The following is a 12,860-nucleotide window of genomic DNA, read 5'->3' on the forward strand; positions in this document are numbered from 1 at the left end:
ATTAAAACCATCCACTCTCTATCCATTGGTGCAAAGTGGGGCCCTCTATCACAGGGGTGTCAAACTGCGAAAAATGCGGAAAAAGTCACGATACCTCGCGACACGTCATGTGACACGGCAAGTTTGACACCCGTGCTCTACAGCACCACCGTTGTTCATGCTCTGGGCCTCAAATGCTAGAAGTGCACTGATGAGGTTACCCAGCTGGGTCATGAAACGTCTGCAAGAAAACCACAAAGCTCAGAGAGCACCAAGGACCCCACAGTCGTCGTCCTCCTCCTCCCCCTGCTCCTCCTCCTCTTCCTCCATCCTCTACCTTAGAGATCCCCAACCTTTGGGGCACCAGGGAACGGTTCCGTGGAGAAAAGTTTTTCCATGGACCAGGGTGTGTGTGGTTTTGTGTGCTGCCTGCATCCCATGGATGGGGCTTTGCTTATATGTGGACTGGTTGCTGGCATGCAGTGGAACGGTACCGGTCCAGGGCTTGGGGGTTGGGGATCCTTGCTCTACACCATAAACCCCCTCCCCCTTGTAGCATTGATGATATTACCTAGTTTGGTCATGAAACGTGTGCAAGAAAACCATAAAGCTCAGAGAGCACCAGGGATGACATAGGCCCTGCATTCCTCCTCCTCCCACACCGCAAACCCCATTTCCTTCTAGCACTGATGATATTAGCTAGTTTGGTCATGAGTGAGTTGAGTTTGAGTTGTTCGTCCATCGATTTCGATGAAGACCTTGACATCTTGTGGGTTATAGAGCCGAGGTGGTGCAGCAGTTAGAGTGCAGTACTGCAGGCCACTTTAGCTGACTGTGTTCAGCAGGTCAGCGGTTCAAATCTCACCGGCTCAAGGTTGACTCAGCCTTCCATCCTTCCGGGGTAGGTAAAATGAGGACCCAGATTGTTGGGGGCAATGTAAATATACATATACATTGCTTACTGGTGTACACTGCTTAGAGAGTGCTTGCACTTAAAGCGGTATATAAGTCTCATAAATAAATAAATAAATAAATAAATATGGGCCATCAACGATGTGTCCGTAGGTGGCTAATAAGACCCATGTTGGCACGGAATGTTCTGCCACGTACTGAACAAAGAAATGTAGACACTGTTACTTCAGCATTTGCAGCTCTGGCTTTGCGGAGTGCTCGCTTCTCTTGTGCCAAGATTGTCCTCCTGTGTTCATATGTCTGGCAACCCTGGTACACCAAGGTGCGCCATGTCGGTCGATCATGCGCCAGAAGTTCCCAAGAGATGGTGTTAATATCCAGGGACTTAAGAGAGGCTTTCAACATGTCTTTGTATTGCTTCTTTTGTCCCCCGTGCGATCGCTTTCCTTGAGACAGCTCACCGTAGAAGAGCTGTTTAGGGATGCGATGATCTGGCATCCTTACAACATGGCCTGCCCAGCGCATCTGGGCTTTCATCAACAGAGTGTAAACTGATGATAGGCCTGCTCTGGAGAGGACATGAAACGTCTACAAGAAAACCACAAAGTTCAAAGAGCACTAAGGAACCCATAGTTCTTTTTCTCTTCCTCCTCCTCCTCCTTCTCCTCCGCCTCCTCCTCCTCCTCCTCCATCCTCAATACCGCAAACCCCACTCCCTTCTAGCACCGATGATGTTACCTAGTTTGGTAATGAAGCATCTGTAAATCAGACAGATGTTGCAGCAGAAAAACAGGCATCCTGAAGAAGCAGACTCAATTCCTGAGCCAGCATGGGAGCTGAAGTCCACAAGTCATAGAAGGGCCACAGTTTCCCACCCCCTGCCCTAGTGGAACTCAATTCTGGCCCAGAAGCCAAGTAAAATCAATTCTACAGTAGTTACAGATAATCCTCAAGATACAGCCATAATAGAGCCTGTCGTATCTCGAGGACCCCCTGTAGTTGTGAGAGGGACCTCGGAGTCCTAGTAGACAATCACCTAAATATGAGCCAGCAGTGTGCTGCAGCTGCCAAAAAGGCCAACACAGTGCTAGGCTGCATTAACAGAGGGATAGAATCAAGATCGCATGAAGGGTTAATACCACTTTATAATGCCTTGGTAAGGCCACACTTGGAATACTGCATCCAGTTTTGGTCACCATGATGTAAAAAAGATGTTGATACTCTAGAAAGAGTACAGAGAAGAGCAACAAAGATGATTAGGGGACTGGAGGCTAAAACATATAAGGAACGGTTGCTATAATTGGGTATGTCTAGTTTAACGAAGAGAAGGACAAGGGGGGACATGATAGCAGTATTCCAATATCTCAGGGGCTGCCCTAAAGAAGAGGGAATTAAGCTATTTTCGAAAGCACCTGAAGGGAGGACAAGAAGCAACGGGTGGAAACTAATCAAGGAGAGAAGCAACCTAGAACTAAGGAGAAACCTCCTGACAGTGAGAACAATTAATCAGTGGAACAACCTGCCTCCAGAAGCAGTAAATGCTCCAACACTGGAAGTTTTTAAGAAGAGACTGGACAGCCATTTGTCCGAAATGGTATAGGGTTTCCTGCCTGAGCAGGGGGTTGGACTAGAGGACCTCCAAGGTCCCTTCCAACTTTACTACTACTACTACTACTACTACTACTACTATTATTATTATTATTATTATTATTATTATTATTATTATTATTATTATTATTACCAATGCTTGTTTGGGAGAAGGGCCTGAGCGGTAGGCCAAATTGGGACCCACAAAAGAGTTGCGAAAAAACATCGGCAAATCTCTTCTTTGTGGCTGCCAAAAAAAAAAAAAACCTGCACGGATGAGTCCACACAGTCATGAATAATCAAAACAATGAGATCATGTTTTTCCGGTTACTTGGTGAGAGGGACAGAAGTGGGGGGGGGATTCACACCTATAAGGCTTGTTCAAAAGCCTGCAAATGCAAGTAGATTAATATCTGTGGAGATTCTCCGTCATTCAGGTCAGGGATTGTCCCAAAGGTGCTCTATTTATATTTTTTTTCCAAGAGGCAACGAGACTTTTTTGTTTTTTCTTTGAAGACGTTTCGCTTCTCATCTGAGAAGCTTCTTCAGCTCTGACTGGATGGTGGGGAAAGTCCTCACAACCACAATTTCTGTTGCTGAGCGAGACAGTCATTAAGCGAGTCTTGCCCCATTTTACATCCTTTCTTGCCGCGGTTGTTAAGTGAATCACCTCGGTTGTTAAGTCAAGTCACAGGGTTGACATAAGAGCTTTGTTCTTAAGGGTCACGTGATCAAGATTCAGATGCTTGGCAACTGACTCATATTTATAAACTCCGTGGATCTCATGACATCACTTCTTCTTTGCTGATTCTCCTCAGCAGTTGAAAGAAAAATTCACTGAGGTGTTGTTTTTTTTAAAATGTTCTTCAAGGATCCTCAACTTAACAACCAACCATTTAGTGTCCCAAAGCTGCTTTTTTTCAGGAGGCAACTGGACCTCCGTGTTTTTCTTCTGAAGACGTTTCGCTCCTCATCCAAGAAGCTTCTTCAGCTCTGACTGGATGGTGGGGGATGGAAGGATTTATATTTATGACCTGGATGATGGAGAATCTCCATAGGCATTCGTTTAGTGACCATTCAAAGTGACAACGGCGCTGAAAAAAGTGACTTAGGACTGTCACACTCGTGACCGTTGCAGCATCCCCACGGTCATGTGATCAAAATTCAGACGCTTGGCAACTGACTCATATTTACGACGGTCGCAGCGTCCCCACGGTCACGTGATCAAAATTCAGACGCTTGGCAACTGACTCATATTTACGACGGTCGCAGTGTCCCGGAGTCACCGTGATCCCCTTTGGCGACCACCTGAGAAGCAAAGTCAGTGGGGGAACCAGATTTATTTAACGACCGTGTTACGAACTTAACAGTGCAGTGATTGCCTTAAAGCAATGGTTCTCAACCTTTTTAATGCTGCGACCCCCCAACCGGTCATAAGTCGAGGACTACTCTCAACCAGTCGTAAGTCGAGGACTACTCAGCTGGTGCAGCACCGTTTGCAGAATGGGACTTTTAGCGGGCTCAGAAGGGCAGAGACAGCCTGGACAATTCCTGTTGGCTTTTGAAAGCCAATAGAATTAGACTCTATTCAAGAGAGTCTATTCTATTGGCTTTCAAAAGCCAATAGAATAAAAGGGAGTAGCACAGCTAAGGAAAAGGGGGAAAAAATGGCGGGCTGCGTTGTTTGACGACCCCCATGAAATGGTCATTCGACCTCAAATGGGGTCCCGACCCACAGGTTGAGAACCACTGCCTTAAAGACTGGGGTAAGACTGGTTGTAAAATGGAGCAAAGCTCACTCAGCAAATGACTCAATTCGCAACAGACACTTTGGGCTCAATTGTGGTCGTAAGTCAATTCTCAAAGACTCGTGGAGAGAGCGACGGAACAAAGAATACGCTCGGCTGGACATCTGCTCCTCATGAGTGACCCACGTCCAGCACAGACTGGGATCAACTGGATTCCATCAGATGGTCAGAGAAAAAGAGGAAAGCCAAAGAAAATCTGGAAGATCTCAATCTTAAAAGGAAGACTCCAGCTGCCAATTGTGAACTGTGAAGTATGTTTATATAGGCAGTCCTCGACTTACGACAATTAATCTCAAACTGCCTGCATAAACATACCTCACCGGTCTCGAACACAGGTCCAGCAAAGCGTATTCTTCGTTCTGTCACTATCTCAAAAAGTTTTTGAGAATTACAAGCAAATGCTTGACTCACAGCCACAACGGAGCCCAAAATGTGTGTTATTAAATGAGACATTTGTTAAGTGAGTTTTGCCTCATTTTACGACTTTTCTCGCCACGGTCATTAAGCGAATCACTGCAGTTGTTAAGTTAGCACAGTTGTTAAGTGAATCTGGTTCCGCCATTGACTTTGCTTGTCAGAAGGTCGCAAAAGGGGATCACACGACCCCGGGACACTGCGACTGTCATAAATACGAGTCAGTTGCTGAGCACCTGAATTTTGATCATGTGACCGTGGGGACGCTGCGACAGTCGTAAATGTGAAAAACGGTCATAACTCACTTTTCTCAGTGCTGTTGTAACTTCAAACAGTCACTAAATGAACTGTTGTAAATGAAGGACAACCTGTAGTCCACTGTGCTTAGGACAGGATCAGATGATAATAATGTATATGCTATATATTAACATTTTATAATATATTAAAATTATGTGATCTGTGTTATTCTGCCTCCATCGCACAAAGAAAATGCTTTCCCGGTTTTTCTTACCTGTGCTCCTTGCCTCTCCTGGTGGTCTCCCATCCAAGCGTTGACAGCTCCTGTCAACTTCGTGGCTGGTCCTCTGGGCCAGCCCAGCCCAGACAGACAATGGAGATTCTACAATTATTGGTTGCTTCTTTTTTTTCCTTTTGCTCAATGCTCCTCATAGCCAAGAAAGCTCTCCGTGCCGTTTGACTCAACCATGAGTCACTTCAAGTGTGATTTAACACCACAGTTGTGAACAGACAATTTGTTTGCTAGGAGTGCTATATTTATAAGACGGGGAGGCACTTCTCCTGACCTTCCCCCCCCCTTCAAAATTGTCAGGTTTTCCAAGTGGGCCTTACATAACAAAGCTGTTCTTTCAAGTGCTGCTTGAAGTACACAACACCCTGCAAGTGGTTGCAAAGTGATTTCAGCTTATGAGGAGGAAGAATCATGGTTAGTCTCTTGATTGACAGTTCAATAGACTAACAGCTTGGAATGCTGTGTCCAGTTTTGTATTGTGTCACCACAATACAAAAAAAGATGTTGAGGCTCTGGAAAGAATGCAGAGAAGAACAGAAAAGAGCAACAAAGGTGATTAGGGCAGTTTAGGCTAAAACATTAGAACAGTTACAGGAATTGGGCATGGCTAGTCTAGTGAAAAGAAGGACTAGGGCAGGGGTAGGCAACCTTGGCTCTTTTATGATTCGTGGACTTCAACTCCCAGAATTCCTGAGCCAGCATGGGGGAACTATGGCCCCTTCATGACTTGTGGACTTCAACTCCCAGAATTCCTGAGCCAGCATGGGGGAACTACGACCCCTTCATGACTTGTGGACTTCAACTCCCAGAATTCCTCAGCCAGCATGTGGGAACTATGGTCCCTTCATGACTCGTGGACTTCAACTCCCAGAATTCCTGAGCCAGCATCGGGGAACAATGACCCCTTCATGACTTGTGGACTTCAACTCCCAGAATTCCTGAGCCAACATGGCTCAGCATAGAAACCTCTCCCTTACCCCTCAGCATGGCTGGCTCAGGAATTTTGGGAGTTGAAGTCCATGAGTCATAAAAGAGCCAAGCTTGCCTACCCCTGGATAGTCCAGGGGTAGGCAACCTTGGCCCCTTCATGACTTGTGGACTTCAACTCCCAGAATTCCTCAACCAGCATGGGGGAACTATGGCCCTTTCATGACTTGCGGAGTTCAACTCCCAGAATTCCTGACCAAGCATGGCTGGCTCAGGAATTCTGGGAGTTGAAGTCCATGAGTCATAAAGGAGCCAAGGTTGCCTACCCATGGACTAGGGGTTACCTAGTAGAAAATTAGGGCCCAAATTCCTTGGTCCTTTTCCCATCACTAAAATCATAAACCCTGTCACAGTGGAATTGGAACTTCCACGATTGTTGGGGAAAGTTCACCCTGTGTTTCATTTTATAGGGGTGACATGATAGAAGTCTTCCAACTTTTGATGGGCTGTCACAGAGAAGAGGGGGGTCATGCTATTCTCCAAAGCAACTGAAGGCAGAATAAGAACAGATGGAAACCTATGAAGGAAAGACACAACCTAGAAGTAAGGAGAAATTTCTCGACAGTGAGAACAATTAATCAATGGAACGGAAGTTGCCTTCAGAAGCTGGGGATGCTCCAATACTGGAAGTTTTTAAGAAGAGATTGGATATCCATTTGTCTGGAATACTATACTATAAGGTCTCCTGCTTGAGCACGGGGATGGACTAGAAGACCTCTAAGGTCTCTTCTGGCCCCCTGTAACTCTGAGAATTCCCCAGCCACCAAACACTTGCGCCTAAATTTACATGTCCTTTGAGGAATTTTCAAGCCTCGGAGTTCTGCTTTATTCGTCTCTGTCTATCGGAACCATGACATTAAACCAAGCCTGGATACACACATAACAATTCCCCAATACAAAGTTAAAAATCCCATTCATAAAACTATGTAAGCAACTATGTTCCCTAATGCAATCATACAATAGTAATAATAATAATAATAATAATAATAATAATAATAATAACAACAACAACAACAACAACAACTTGAATACCATTGGCATTGACAAATTCACTATTAGTCAATTGCAAAAGGCGGACTTACTAGGAACTGCTTCCATCCTGCGACGATATCTGTAATACCAACAAACATCTACATCTGCCTATCCCAGGTCCTGGGTAAGGACTCGATAGGTAGACAAAATGCCAAATCCAGTCTGAACATCTGGCTGACTGTGTGATGATCCATAATAATAATAATAATAATAATAAAGAGAAGGAGAAGGAGAAGAAGGAGAAGAAGGAGAAGAAGAAGAAGAAGAAGAAGAAGAAGAAGAAGAAGAAGAAGAAGAAGAAGAAGAAGAAGAAGAAGAAGAAGAAGAAGAAGAAGAAGAAGAAGAAGTTGGAAGGACTTTGGAGGTCATCTAGTCCAACCCCCTGCTCAGGCAGGAAACCCTATAGCATTTCAGACAAATGGCCATCCAGTCTCTTCTTAAAAACTTCCAGTGTTGGACCATTCACCGCTTCTGGAAGCAGGCTGTTCCACTGGTTAATTGTTCTCACTGTCAGGAAGTTTCTCCTTAGTTCCAGGTTGCTTCTCCCCTTGATTAGTTTCCATTTGTTGCTTCTTGTCCTGCCTTCAGGTGCTTTGGAGAATAGCTTGACTCCCTCTTCTTTGTGGTGAGCTTCTTTCACACCGCTCAGGCTGCAGGCTCGGGAGCAACCGATGACCTTGGTTCCCACGGGACAAAAGATTATTATGACTAGCGAAGCACCTGGGCAGCCCCCCTCCGCCCTCCGTTCTATGGGGCAACCCAGAATGAGCAGGAAAATGGCTGTAGCCATGCTGAGTCACAGCGTTGACATGCAGGAGAAGAAAAAAATATTGTCCACAGCTAAATGTTAAACCTCAAAAACTCAAAGGAAGGAAAGGAAAGGAAAGGAAAGGAAGAATGACTGAAAGAAGGGAGAGAAAGAAAGGAAAGGAAAGGAAAGGAAAGGAAGAATGACTGAAAGAAGGGAGAGAAGGAAAGGAAAGAGAAGGAAGGGAAGGAAAGGAAAGGAAAGGAAGAATGACTGAAAGAAGGGAGAGAAGGAAAGGAAAGGAAAGGAAAGGAAAGGAAAGGAAGAATGACTGAAAGAAGGGAGAGAAGGAAAGGAAACTTTTTTGAAATTCCTAACAAAATTTGGCACCATAAAAGGGTGTCCCAATGGTTGAAATAAATGTGTCCATCTATCCTGATGCTGGTCCGCGTCTTCATCTCTTTCCTTCCCTTTTCCCAGCAATATGCAGTTCTCCAGGGAGCTGGGTTTTTGCATTGATTCCATGCCATCCACCTGATGTCATCTCTTAGCAACCACACAGATAGATGTCCTCCAGGGTGATCTGTTCCCAATTTGGTCCTTCGAGACCAGCTACGGCGCTGTGACTCCATCTATCTTGGTGGTCTTCTTCTTCTCTTTCCTCACATTTGGGCCAGCATCGGAGCCTTCTCCAGAGTGCTGGGTCTTCACATCACGTAGGCCGAGTAGGATAATTCAGAGACAGTTTGGGGTAGTGGTGAAGGTACTGGCCTAGAAACCAGGAGATGGTGAGTTCTAGTCCTGCCTTAGGTATGAAAACCAACTGGGTGACTTTGGGCCAATCACCAGAAGATTGAGAAACCCAGTCCCGCCTTAGGCATGAAAGTTGGCTAGGTGACTTTGAGCCAATCACTAGGAGATGGTGAGTTCTAGTCCCTCCTTAGCCATGAAAGCCAGCTGGGTGAGTTTGGGCCAATCACCAGGAGACGGTGAGTTCTAGTCCCGCCTTAGCCATGAAAGCCAGCTGGGTGACTTTTGGCCAATCACCAGGAGACGGTGAGTTCTAGTCCCGCCTTAGCCATGAAAGCCAGCTGGGTGAGTTTGGGCCAATCACCAGGAGACCGTGCGTTCTAGTCCCGCCTTAGCCATGAAAGCCAGCTGGGTGAGTTTGGGCCAGTCCCTCTCAGCCCAACCCACCTTACAGGGTTGTTGTTGTTGTAGGGAAAAGAGAAGGCGGAAAGAGTATTACATTATATATGTTTGTTAGCTTAAGTTATTTTAAAGGTAATAAAGGTATGTGGTGGTGGGGGAAATCAATAAAAAATTAAGAACCATTTGAACCTGGACATTACACGAATCGACGTTTCTCCTGGTCTAACATCCCTTGTGAGATTAAGAATCCTGAGTCCCGAATGGTAATTTTGGAATGTGGCCCACGGAGGACATTTTCTGAGGGAAAAATAAAACCCGCAACAAAACACTCCTGCAATCCTGCCAGGAAAACATAATTGCGTGAATCGAGCAAGTCACAGGGAAGCCGGGCTTTACGTGATTTTATCCAGCGGCTTTGACAAGATTCGCACAAGAGGCAGGGGGCTGGACTAGATGACCTCCAAGGTCCCTTCCAACTGCCTCTAATCAACATTAACATGTCCAGGAAGAGAGAAACATCTGCCAGGACCAAATATGAGTGAGGAGAGGTTTTAAGGCAGCCTTTCCCAACCTCAGCAGCTTTAAAGTGTGTGGACTACAACTCCCAGAATTCCCTAGCCAGCATGCTCCCAGGGAATTCTGGGAATTGAAGTCCACGCATCTTAAAAGTTGTGGAGGTTGAGAAACGGCTTTAAGGAGATGGATGATCAAAAAATTACAAAAAAACTCTATTGCCCTCTTGTGGAAAAATGGGGTATTATATTAAATCGGAAACAGCCGGAAGGGAACCCTGAGGTCTTCTAGTCCAGCCCCCTGGACTAGCAGGAGACCCTGTACCATTTCAGACAAGTGGCAATAAATTAAATAAAAAAATGTTTTACACACACAGGTAATGAATCCCACAAAAGGATTGCATTATTCAAACCTGGTCTTATTTCTAGGAAAAAAATAGGTTGATTCATTCCCACTCAGTGAAATAGGCAATTAAAAACATTAAACATAGAATTTTATATCTATATTAATGAAATATTACAGTAAAGAATGAATAAAATATACTTGCCATTGAAACATACGGTTCACAAAGTCACAGCAAAATAATAATAATAAAAAAACCTTTCTAAATATCCTTCCTGAAGGTAAATTTATTGCACTTAACAAAGATGAACAGCATGCAAAACCCCACTGCAGTTGCATACATGCTAGCCACACACACACTGAATTTTGGGCTGTGTTAAACATCACCTGAAGCCAATTTACAATTTGCACTAATTGGAATATTGGATTATTCCAGCAAGCACTCATCACAAATGTACCTGTATCACAATGTACCTGTAATTGGAGCATAATTTTTGCTTTTGGACCCCAACACCAGTAAGTATGTACCCTGGTGTTTTCAAACTTGGCAACTTTAAGAGGTGTGGACTTCAATTCCCAGAATTCCCTAGCCATTCAAGAGGGGTTTGATTCTTGTAGATTTCCGGTCTCTGTTCCTCCTTGGCTGTGTTGAATTTTTGATTTTTGCTCTGTAATTTTTTTCCCAGCTGCTATTTGATGGGTTTTTTTAAATACACTTTTAAAATCATTTGAAATATTGTTAAGCATCCAGAGCCATGTTTTTAAGATAAGCAGCCATATTATTCAAATAAATAACTATTGCAAACTACAGTGGATTTTTTTAAAAAATAAATAAATAAATAAACATTTAATATTACCAAGAAAAATGCAGTCTAGGCAATCACGAGAAAGCCGTTGCAAAATGTTTGAATTATTTTGTGAGAAAGGTTTTGAACTCTCAATAATGATGATGATGATGTTGTTGTTAGAAAGGATCTTGGAGTCATCTAGTCCAACCCCCTGTTCAGGCAGGAAACCCTATACCAGTGATGGCGAACCTTTTAGAGACCGAGTGCCCAAAAGTGTAACCCAAAATCCACTTATCGATCGTCAGGTGCCGGGTGGGCATGGCCCATTGGGTGGGCGTGGCTGTGGTGGTAATAGCAGACTGGGTGGGACTAAACAGTTCAATCAATCAATTCCAACTTGGCGAGATTTTTTTCCTGCGAGAAGTTGAAATTGATTGATTGATTGAAACTTTTTTTTTTTTTCCACATGGTGGTGGAGGCCTAAAGCGAAAAGGTTTTACAAAACCCAGCTGAAGGGCTAGGACTGGGGCAATGGTGCACATGCGCACAGAGAGGGCTCTGAGTGCCGCCTCTGGCACCCGTGCCATAGGTTCGCCACCATGGCCCTATACCATTTCAGACAAATGGCTGTCCAGTGTCTTCTTAAAAACTTCCAGTGTTGGAGCATTCACCGCTTCTGGAGGCAGGTGGTTCCACTGGTTAATTGTTCTGTCAGGAAGTTTCTCCTCAGTTCTAGGTTGCTTCTCTCCTTGATGAGTTTCCATCCATTGCTTCTTGTCCTGCCTTCAGGAGCTTTGGAGAACAGCTTGACTCCCTCTTCTTTGGGGCAGCCCCTGAGATATTGGGATATTAAATACTAAGCTCTCTTCTGTATTGTTATTTTAAAACGTTAAAAGAGAGAAAAGGGGGGGGGAGGAAAAAATGTTATTTGGAAAACATTAGTAAATATTTAATTTCTAAACTCCACCTTTTTTATACTGAGTTACAGCTTTTAAAAACATTTAGATCCTTGTTTAGACATTTAGACTGTCGAAGAAGGCAGAACATGCAATAGTCTGACGTTCATGTCACTTCAGGACAAAAAAAAAAACCTTCATTAAGGATGAATCCAAGCTCATTAAAAACTGGAAAGCAGACCGTGTGGAAAATCTGGCTGTTATCATTTTAAAAACTAGGAATAAAAGAGCAACAATGGAACAGAACACAGGACCAAAGGGGAAAGGTATAATTTCTTTGAGGGACTGAGATTACCCTTAAAAACCGCCCATTTCTCAAGTAAGCAAAATCGTGCCTAGATACGTTAAATATATTAAACTAGCCTAAAGTGGCCTTATCCATTGGTCTGGCTTATATATATTGTAGTGCTAATACTAACAGAGTAACAGAGTAAAGGACTTTGGAGATTTTCTAGAATCTAGTCCAGGGATAGGCAACCTTGGCTCTTTTATGACTCGTGGACTCCCAGAATTCCTGAGCCAGCCATGCTGAGGGGAAAGGGAGAGTTTCCAAGCTGAGCCATGTTGGCTCAGGAATTCTGGGAGTTGAAGTCCACAAGTCATGAAGGGGCCATAGTTCCCCCATGCTGGCTCAGGAATTCTGGGAGTTGAAGTCCATGAGTCATAAAAGAGCCAAGGTTGCCTACCCCTGATCTAGTCCAACCCCCTGCAGTGATTTACTTAACAACTGCAGCAAGAAAAGTTGTAAAATGGGGCAAAATTCGCTTAACAAATGTGTTGCTTAGCAAGAAAAATTTCCGGTTCAGTTGTGGTCATAGGTTTAGAATAGAATAGAATAGAATAGAATAGAATAGAATAGAATAGAATAGAATAGAATAGAATAGAATAGAATAGAATAGAATAGAATAACAGGAAAGAATAGAGTAGAGTAGAGTAGAGTAGAGTAGAGTAGAGTAGAGTAGAGTAGAATAGAGTAGAATAGAATAGAATAGAATAGAATAGAATAGAATAGAATAGAATAGAATAGAATAGAATAGGTATAGGAATAAGAATAGAACAGGAATAAATAATAGAATAGAATAAAATAGCAGAACAACAGAATAGAATAGAATA

Source organism: Crotalus tigris, unplaced genomic scaffold (assembly GCF_016545835.1).
Source record: "Crotalus tigris isolate CLP2741 ecotype Arizona unplaced genomic scaffold, ASM1654583v1 scf7180000021196.354758, whole genome shotgun sequence".
NCBI classification, from domain to species: Eukaryota; Metazoa; Chordata; class Lepidosauria; order Squamata; family Viperidae; genus Crotalus; species Crotalus tigris.